A 10,926-nucleotide genomic window follows, 5' to 3' on the forward strand; every position below is an offset into this window, starting at 1 on the left:
GATTATAGGCATAAGCCACCTTGCCCCGCCTGGTCACTGTTTTCTTTTTGTGGCCATTAGAAGCTACCAATGAGACAACTCAGAAGATGTCATGTTCAGAGAGCTAATTAGAATGAATTTTGCTACTTTTTGACTTATTTGAAGAAGCCTACCTTGGGCAAGAAGTTTCAGAGAATGGGAAATTATTCCATGAGCAACAGGTCAGAGTTTCCTCTCTAACTCCATTTATGTCTCTTCCTGGGCATGATCACCTCACAGGGAAGTAAAACAAAGGCTGATCTGGTAATAGTGGGCATTAAGAAGTCTGTAATGAAAGTATTCTCTCCTCACCCTCATCACTTAGGGAGACGGTGTGGTCTAATGGAGCAATCAGTAAACTCAAAATAGAAAGATTTGAGACCAGGTTAACCATTAAATTATCGTAAGGCTCACCTCAGTTAATCCTATAGTTTCTTCCTCTGTAAAATGGGTGGGAGTAAGGTGCATGATCTCTGAGATTCCCTTGTGGTTTTAACATTCTCTGACTAGGTTGCTTTGCATTCTAGACATGCTCATTCTCTTTTTTTTTTTTTTTTTCTCGAGACAGAGTTTTGCTCTTGTCACCCAGGCTGGAGTGCAATGGCATGATCTTGGCTCACTGCAACCTCCACCTCCTGGGTTCAAGCAATTCTCCTGCCTCAGCCTCCTAAGTAGCTGGGATTACAGGTACCCGCCACCACGGCCGGCAATATATATTTTTTTTCTTTTGTATTTTTGGTGGAGAAGAGGTTTCACCATATTGGCCAGGCTGCTCTCGATCTCCTGACCTCATGTGATCCGCCGCCTCAGCCTCGCAAAGTGCTGGGATTACAGGCGTGAGCCACTGCCCCACGCCAGACATGCTTTTTCTCTTATGCTACCCCTCAGGTTGGCTTCCCTCTGTACAGTGGAAGAAATTCTTAGAAATGGCAGAAGTTAGATTTTAGGCCAAAATCTTTAGTAAAGATTAGATTTTTCTCCCTGTGGACTAAGATAAGACAAGCACCACCTCTCAGTTTGACAGGGACAAATTGACTTTCTCCATGATGACCTCAAATCAAACTCATAATGTGCTTATCAGGTGCCAGATAATGACGCCCACTGCAAGCTGCCCAAGCCCCTCCTTGTTTATTCACAGGTTACTTTCCTAAATGAGGCCTTCTGGCCACCCTATCTAACAATACATGCCCCAGAGGCCCTAGCCTCACCTCAGCTTTATTTTTCCCTTGAACACTTGTAATCATGTAACATATGATATATTTTACTTTTTATTTATTTATGTTTTTAGACAGAGTTTTGCTCTTGTTGCCCAGGCTGGAGTGCAATGGCGCGATCTCGGCTCACCGCAACCTCCGTCTCCCAGGTTCAAGTCATTTTCCTGCCTCAGCCTCCCAAGTAGCCAGGATTACAGGCATGCACCACCATGCCCGGCTAATTCTGTATTTTTTTAGTACAGAGAGGGTAGGGTTTCACCATGTTGGTCAGGCTGGTCTGACTCCTGACCTCAAGTGATCCATCCGCCTTGGCCTCCCAAAGTGCTGGAATTACAGGCATGAGCCACCGTGCTGGGCCAATAATTGCTATTTTTAAGAGTAGAACATAAGCCAGGCACAGTGGCTGTAATCCCAGCAGTTTGGGAGTCCAAGGCAAGCGGATTGTCTGAGGTAGGGAGTTCGAGACCAGCCTAACCAACATGGAGAAATCCAATCTCTGCTAAAAATACAAAAATAGCCAGGCGAGGTGGCACATGCCTGTAATCCCAGCTACTCGGGAGGCTGAGACAGGAGAATCACTTGAACCTGGGAGGCAGAAGTTGTGGTGAGCTGAGTTAGCACCATTGTACTCTAGCCTAGGCAACAAGAGCAAAAATCCATCTCAAAAAAATAAAATAAAAATAAAAATAATAGCACATATTAAGCTATCTGGCTTCATATCCACTTAGCCTCATCCCAACTGACACTATGTTTTATCTTTTTTTGTGAGGCAGTCTTGCTCTGTCTTGCCCAGGCTGAAGGGCAGTGGTGCAATCTCGGCTCACTGCAGCCTCCACCTCCTGAGTTCAAGTGATTCTCCTGTCTCAGCCTCTCAAGTAGCTGGGATTACAGGTGTGTACCACCACACCTGACTAATCTTGTATTTTTAGTAGAAATGGGGTTCTACCATGTTGGCCAGGCTGGTCTTGAACTCCTGACCTCAAGTGATCCACCTGCCTTGGCCTCCCAAAGTGCTGGGATTACAGGCTTGAGCCAGCATGCCTGGCCTTATTTTTCCTTTTTATAGAAACAGGCTCTCACTATGTTGCCCAGGCTGCTCTCCTGGGCTCCTGAGCTCAAGTGATCCTCCTGACTCAGCCTTCCAAGTAGCTGGGACTACACATGGGTGTCACTATGCCTGACTCTAAGTGTCACTATTCTAGTCCAAGCTGACATCCTCTCTTTGTTACCTGACATTTTGCCACAGTTTCTTTTTTTTTTTTTGAGTCGGAGTCTCGCTCTATTGCCCAGGCTGGAGTGCAGTGGCCAGATCTCAGCTCACTGCAAGCTCCGCCTTCCGGGTTCACGCCATTCTCCTGCCTCAGCCTCCCAAGTAGCTGGGACTACAGGCGCCCGCCACCTCGCCCGGCTAGTTTTTTTGTATTTTTTAGTAGAGACGGGGTTTCACCATGTTAGCCAGGATAGTCTTGATCTCCTGACCTTGTGATCCGCCCGTCTCGGCCTCCCAAAGTGCTGGGATTACAGGCTTGAGCCACTGCGCCTGGCCCACAGTTTCTTAACTACTCTCCTTTTTTCCTCACCTCCTCACAATCTATTCTCTATATTGCATCCAGAATGGTTTTTCTAAATCATAGATATAATCTAAACTTTTTTAAATGGGTTTCCTGATTCCTTGTTGTCTTAAGGATAAAGATCAAATTTTTGGCCAGACGCAGTGGCTCACACCTGTAACACTGTGAGTCAGCACTTTGGCAGGCCAAGGTGGGCAGATCACCTGAGGTTAAGAATTTGAGACCAGCCTGGCCTACATGGTGAAACTCAGTCTCTACTAAAATACAAAAACTAGCTGGGCATGATGGTGGGCACCTGTAATCCCAGCTACTCGGGAGGCTGAGGCAGGAGAATCGCTTGGACCCAGGAGGCAGAGGTTGCAGTGAGCTGAGATGGCACCACTGTACTCCAGCCCAGGCGACAGAGCAAGACTCCTCTCAAAACAAACAAACAAAAAGTACAAAAAATTTATTGGGGGTCAGGCACAGTGACTCACACCTGTAATCCCAGCACTTTGGAAGGCGGGTGATCCCCTTGAGGCCAGGAGTTCAAGACCAGCCTGGCCAACAGGGTGAAACCTCATCTCTACTAAAAATACAAAAATTAGCCCAGTGTGGTGGCATGCACCTGTAATCCCAGCTACTCAGGAGGCTGAGGCATGAGAATCCCTTGATCTGGGAGACAGAGGTTGTAGTGAGCTGAGATTGTGCCACTGTACTCCAGCCTGAGGACAGAGGGTCAATAAATAAATAAGTAAATAAATGTACTAGAGAGTAACACCTGTGAAGAAAATGGGGGAAAAGCCAGATAGAGAGAAGGAGATGTCAGGCTGAGATGTGCACCTGACATTGTCTCTGCCAACTCATCAGGGAGAATGAAGCGAAGAAGGCCCATTAAAGGAACTCCACTTTGGGCAAGATCACTGGACTGCGTAGGCCTTGTTTAGTCATTGTCTGGAAACCACTCCAAAAGTTTGACCTCAGCTCCAAAGCTGAGGCTGACTCTGACCAAGCCCACCACTGGAGCTGTCAGGGAATGGAACTCCACCCCGGAAGCTGTCTGACCAGCCTTTTCTTGAAGGTATATCTGAGCAGCACCTGTCAGAGTCTATTACACAAATGAAGCTATACAGAAGGGTTTGCCTGGGGCTTTGAAAGCAGTATCAATAGATGGGTTCCAAAACTAGTTTGAGCACTGACAGCATCATTGCATTGAGTATGTTTCTCCCAAGGTAACCATTTTTGAGGAAAGGGTACTTATTTGAATACATTGGCCTGGCCCATTTGATTTTCAAAAATTACGTCATATTACTTTAGAATCATTACTGCTACATGTACAAGATGTTGAATTATTTTTTCATTTTATCAACAGATATCAATTTATTTGAATTCCTGGATTTTTGACCTAATATTTATGAGGCTAATAAGGTCTTTTGCTTTTTTTCTTCTTTTTGTTGTTTCTGCACAGTAATTTTTAAAAACTTGCATAAAAATAGGAATAGGTAAATTTTTATCATAATATGCTAATATAATCTAATTTGAATTCATGCCAACCAAACTGTGCAAAACATAGATTCTTTAATGGTAATAGTTTGATAAACAAGTAAAATAAAGTGGCTGGGCATGGTGGCTCACACCTGTAATCCCAGCACTTTGGGAGGCCTAGGAGAGTGGATCACCTGAGGTCAGTTTAAGACCAGGCTGGCCAACATGGTGAAATCCTGCACTGTCTCTACTAAAAACACACAAATTAACTGGGTGTGGTGGTGCATGCCTGTAGCTCCAGCTGCTCAGGAGACTGAGGCAGGATAATCGCTTGAACCCAGGATGCAGAGGTTGCAGTAAGCAGAGATTGTGCCATTGCACTCCAGTCTGGGCAAGAAAGCAAGCCTCTATCTCAAAAAAAAAAAAAAAAAAAAAAAAAAAAAGTCACTAGAAAATCCAAGCATTTTTGTTTTGGCATTTTATGTATATATTCGACTTGGTAACTGAAAATGTAAAAATAAGGGTTAGCTAGGCATGGAGGCTCACACCTGTAATCCTAACACTTTGGGAGACCAAGGCAGGAGGATAGCTTAGGCCCAGGAGTTCAAGGCTGCAGTGAGCTAGGATTGCACTGCTGCCTCGGTGACAGTGCAAGACCTTATCTCTGTTTGTTTGTTGTTTATTTTTGGTTTTTTGTTTTATTTTAAAAAGCCAATAACATCTAAAATAAGTTTTTCTAAATTTTTGGAAACTGTAGGTAATAGAAATAACCACAAATACTTCAGAAAATCAATATTCTTTTTATTTATTTATTTATTTATATATTTTGAGATGGAGTCTCACTCTGTTGCCAGGCTGGAGAGCAGTGGTGCGATCCCGGCTCACCGCAACCGGATTCAAGCCATTCTCTCACCTCAGCCTCCCGGGTAGCTGGGACTAGCGCGCTACCACACCCAGCTAACTTTTGTATTTTTAGTAGAGACATGATTTCACCGTGTTGGCCAAAATGGTCTCGATCTTTTGACTTCGTGATCTACCCACCTCGGCCTCCCAAAGTGCTGGGATTATAGGCGTGAGCCACTGCACCTGGCAGAAAATCAATATTCTAAGTAAGTTTTTTAATGGGGCCTACATTAGAAGATTCCATTTTCAACATTTTGTGTGGAAACACTATGTTCATATTAAGTTGGCAGTTTCATTAACCTTTAAAATTTATATAGCAAAATAGTTTAACTATTGCCAGAATTTTATTTCCACATCATTAAGTATTTTGCAGTTTCCCTCCTAAGTTAATTATCTTTGTAATTTGTTTAGTTTTTTTTTTTTTTTTTTTAATTCTTGGCTTTTTCTACACCCTATACACATTCTCAAACCTCTTTTTGCTTTTTAATTGAGACAGGGTCTTGCTGTGTCACCCAGGCTAGAGCACAGTGGTGCAACCATGACTCACTCATGATCTCAACATCCCAGGCTCAAGCAAACCTCCCAAGCAGCTGGGACTACAGGTCCATGCTACCATGCCCAGCTAATTGATTTTATTTTTTGTAGAGACAAGGTCTCATTATGTCGCCCAGGCTGGTCTCAAGCAATCCTCCTACTTCAGCCTCTCAAAGTGTTGGGATTACAGGTGTGAGCCACTGCACCAGGTCTCAAATTTATTTCTAAAAGAATAGATTCTACATCTTCCCTCACAAGAAAAGGGTTCTGTGGCTTGTCTATATTTGTCTTGGTTGGTTTGTTTTTTGTAGAGATAGGGTCTCACTATGTTGACCAGGCTGGTCTTGAACTCCTGAGCTCAAGAGATCCTTCTGCTTCAGCCTCCCAGAGTGCCAGTATTACAGGCATGAGCCACTACACCTGTAATCCATCTATATTTGGAAAACAAAAATTGTCCAGGGGAGATAAGCAAAATTGACTAAACCAAACAAGCATGTGCTGAACCTGACTCTATACAGAACTCTGAGGTATGGAATACCTGGATGCACAGACTAGCATCTGGCCTCTAGCAGCTTGCAATTTAATGAATGAGAGAAAGACATATACAGAACTTAAAATACACCTATATAGAAAACTGAAAATGCATGTGGTATAAACATGAGCCTATCAGAAAAAAGAAGAGGTGATTTTAACTTTAAATATGAGCCTTTTAAAATAAACGGCCCATGCAGTGGCAATCCCAGCAGTTTGGGAGGCCAAGGCGGGAGGATCACCTGAGGTCAGGAGTTCGAGACCAGCCTGGCCAACATGGCACAACCCCATCTCTACTAAAAATACAAAAAATAGCCAGGCATGGTGGCAGGTGCCTGCAATCCCAGCTACTCAGGAGGCTGAGGCAGAAGAATCTCTTGAACCCGGGAGGCAGAGGTTGCAGTGAGCCAAGATCGCAGCATTGCACTCCAGCCTGGGCAACAAGAGCAAAACTCCATCTCAAAAATTAATTAATTAATTAACTAAAACAAATACGTGTTTGTATGGTGATTATTTGAAGTCTGGCTCCCACATCACACTGTAACTACCTTGAGGCAATATACTAACTTATAGTACTGTGAAATCATACTGCCTGGGTTCAAACCCTAGCTTTGCCACTTACTTGCTCTGTGACTTTGAACAAGTTACTCAGCCTCTCAGCACTTCAGTTTCATCATCTGCAAAGTGATACTGGCACCTACCTCTTAGGGTAATTGTGAGGATTAAACGAAATATGATCCATGACCAGAAGCGGTGGCTCATGCCTGTAATCCCAGCACTTTGGGAGATTGAGGCAGGTAGATCACCTGAGGTCAGGCAAAATGGTCAAACCCTGTCTTTACTAAAAATACAAAAAGTTAGCCAGGGATGGTGGCAGGCACCTGTAATCCCAGCTACTCAGGGAGCTGAGGCAGGAGAATCACTTGAACCCGGGAGGTGGAGGTTGCAGTGAGCCAAGATCTCGCCATTGCACTCCAGCCTGGGCAACAAGAGCGAAACTCTGTCTAAAAAAAAAAAAAAAAAAAAAAAATTGCTGGGTGCAGTGGCTCACGTCTGTGATCCTGGCACTTTGGGAGGCCAAGGCAGGTGGATCATGAGGTAAGGAGTTCGAGGCCAGCCTGGCCAAGATGGTGAAACCCCATCTCTACTAAAGATACAAAAAGTAGCTGGTGGTGGTGGGCACCTGTAATCCCAGCTACTCAGGAGGCTGAGGCAAGACAATCACTTGAACCCAGGAGGCAGAGACTGCAGTGAGCCAAGATCCCACCACTGCTCTCTAGCCTGTGTGACAGAGTAAGACTCTGTCTCAAAAAAAATAATAAAAATAAAAATAAATAAATAAATCCAAAAAGCCCTTAGTGTAGTGCCTGCCATATAGAAATGCTTAATAAAAGGTATTTTTAGGGCAGGAAGCTTTCATCTTTGCTTACTAGTATAGTGCTTGTGACTGGCACCCACAGGTGCTAAATGTTCATTTTGATCACATAGGAGGACATAGAGTAGCTACAGAAATCACTGTCAAATTCCTTAATTCAGTCAACAAAAATTTGAGTGCTTACTATATGCCAGGCACTGTTCCAGGCACTAGGGGTACAGCAGTCGATAAAACAGTCCCTGTTTTTGTGGAGCTTATAATATAATGGAAGAAAGACAGGCCACAAACATGATGTATATATTAGGTTGGTGCAAAAGTAATAGCAGCTTCTGCCATTACAATTTGCAAAAAACAGCCAGGCATGGTGCCTCACACCTGTAATCCCAGTACTTTGGGAGGCCGAGGTGGATCACCTGAGGTCAGGAGTTTGAGACCAGCCTGGCCAACATGGTGAAACCCCATCTCTACTAAAAATACAAAAATTAGCCAGGTGTGGTGATACACCCCTGTAATCCCAGCTAGTTGGGAGACTGAGGCAGGAGAATTGCTTGAACCTTGGAGGAGGAGGTTGCAGTGTGCTGAGATGGCACCACTGCTCTCCAGCCTGGGTGACAGAGTGAGACCCCATCTAAAAAAAAAAAAAAAAATCGCAAAAACTGCAATTACTTTTGCACCAACCTATTAGAAAAGCTATAGTTGACTGGGCATGGTGGCTCATGCCTATAATCCCAACACTTTGGGAGGCCAAGGTAGATGGATGGCCTGAGCTCAGGAGTTCAAGACCAACCTGGGCAACACGGTGAAACCCCGTCTCTACCAAAAATACAAAAAATTGATGGCACATACCCGTAATCCCAGCTATTTGGGAGGCGGGAGCATGAGAATCTCTTGAACCCAGGAGGCAGAGGTTGCAGTGAGACAAGATTGCCCCACTGCACTCCAGTTTGGGTGACAGAGCAACTCTGTCTCGAAAAAAAGAAAGAATTAGCCAGGCATGGTCGCACTTGTAGTCCCAATTACTGGGGAGGTTGAAGTGGGAGGATCGCTCGAGCATGGGAGGTATAGGTTGCAGTGAGCTGACATTGTACCTGGATGACAGAGTGAGACTCTGTCTCACAAAAAAAAAAAAAAAAGAAGAAATGCACCAGGCACGATGGCTCACACCTGTAATCCCAGCACTTTGGGAGGCTGAGGCAGGTGGATCACGAGGTCAGGAGTTCGAGACCAGCTTGGCCAACATGGTGAAATCCCGTCTCTACCAAAAATACAAAAACTAGCTGGGTATGGTGGTATGCGCCTGTAATCCCAGCTGCTCAGGAGACTGAGGCAGGAGAATCACTTGAATCCTAGAGGGAGAAGTTTCAGTGAGCCGAGATCACACCACTGCACTCCAACCTGGGCAACAGAGGGAGAAATAAATGCCACAGTTGTTTTTGTTTTGTTTTGTTTTTGGAGTCAGGGTCTTGCTCTGTTACTGAGGCTGGAGTGCAGTGGCGTGATTATACTCACTGCAGCCTCAAACTCCTAGGCTCAAGCAATGCTCCCACCTCAGCCTCCCAAAGCACAGAATTACAGGCATGAGCCACAGTGTCCAGTAAAATGCTTGACATGTTGAATGTTTGACAATGACAGATGCTAAAGGACAAAACAGCATAGGGTAAGGAGGATTGGAAGTGTAGGGGAATGGGTTGCAAGTTTAAACAGGGTAGTAAGGGTAAGCCTCCTTGACAAGGTGCTATTTGAGCAAAGACTTAAAGCAGGTGAAAGAGCAAAGCATGCAATCATCTAGGTAAGGAATAGCCAAGGCAAAGGACCTGGGGCAGGAGCATATCTAGTCCAAGAGCAGCCAAGGGGACAGTGGCTTGAATAAGATGAGAAGAAGTACAAGATGAGATGAGAGAGTTAAAGGTCGGGTGAAGGAGAGGCAAAAATCAAGTAGGTCCCTGTAGATACAGGCCATTGTGAGAGCTTTGGCTTTTACTAGGTGAAATGGGAGCCGCTGCTGAGCAGAAGAATGACATGTTCTGTCATATGTAGAGATGTAGATATATAGATGTATATTTAAGAATCCATTCAGTGTTTTCCTAATAATAAATTGGTAAGGAAAGGAGACCAGTTAGGCAACCATTATTTAAAATAAAAATTAAAAAAAAAAAAAAAGATGGAAGATGATGGTAATACGTACCAGAGTTGGTGGTAAGTACTGAGATTCCGGGTGTATTTGGAAGGTAGAGTCATCAGGATGTCCTGACAGATTGGAGTGAATTATAAGGGGAAGAGGATGAGAAGGATGTCACCAACGGAAAGGATGAGGTTGGCATCAACCCAAGTAGAGAGGACTGTGAGAGGACAGAATTGAGATGGGGGCAGGGGTGGTCCTGAGATCAGTTTTGGGCATGTGAAGTGGGGGCTGTTAGATATTCAAGCAGAGAAGCTGAGCAGGCATTGCGCAGTATACAGGAGAGTTCACTTGGAACTTGTAAAAGTGGAGAGAAAGATGGAGGAAAAAATAAAATCATGAATGTTATAGGATATGAGCAAAATGCTACCAGAGTTCAGAATAATAAATGAGCTCTGCCAAGGAGGGATGATAGAGCTTTAGGATCTTGAAGAATGAGCAGGATTCCTGAGTGAAGAAGGGAGAAACGGCGTTCCTGAAAGAGGGAAGAGCCAGGAGTCAGGAAGGGGACAGGGAATGGTGAGAAGCTTCCATGGTCGAAGCCTCGACAAGGGAAGGCAGCAAGGACTGGGGAGAAGACATGAGTGAAGATTTTAGACAGATTATAAAGGGATAAACCAAGTTAAGGGAGGAAAGAAATGTCAAGAAACTAACATGAAGATCTGTGTTCCTGGTGCTCTGCTTTTTGCTTTATATGTCATTTAATTTTCGTTGTTTATGATCATTTAAAATAACACTTCAGACCAGGCACTGTGGCTCACACTTGTAATCCCAGCCCTTTGGGAGGCTGAGGCAGGAGGATCACTTGAGCCCAGGAGTTTGAGGCCAGCCTGGGCAGCATAGAAAGATCCTGTCTCGGCTGGGCACAGTGGCTCACGCCTGTAATCCCAGCACTTTGGGGGGCTGAGGCGGGTGGATCACGAGGTCAGGAGATCAAGACCATCCTGGCTAACACAGTGAAATCCTCTCTCTACTAAAAATACAAAAAAGTAGCCAGGCATGGTGGCGGGCGCCTGTAGTCCCAGCTACTCAGGAAGCAGAGGCAGGAGAATGACGTGATCCTGGGAGGGAGAGCTTGCATTGAGCTGAGATCGCCCCACTGCACTCCAGTCTGGGGGACAGAGCGAGACTATGAAA

The sequence above is a fragment of the Trachypithecus francoisi genome, unplaced genomic scaffold (assembly GCF_009764315.1).
Source record: "Trachypithecus francoisi isolate TF-2019V2 unplaced genomic scaffold, Tfra_2.0 Lachesis_group5, whole genome shotgun sequence".
Taxonomy (NCBI): domain Eukaryota; kingdom Metazoa; phylum Chordata; class Mammalia; order Primates; family Cercopithecidae; genus Trachypithecus; species Trachypithecus francoisi.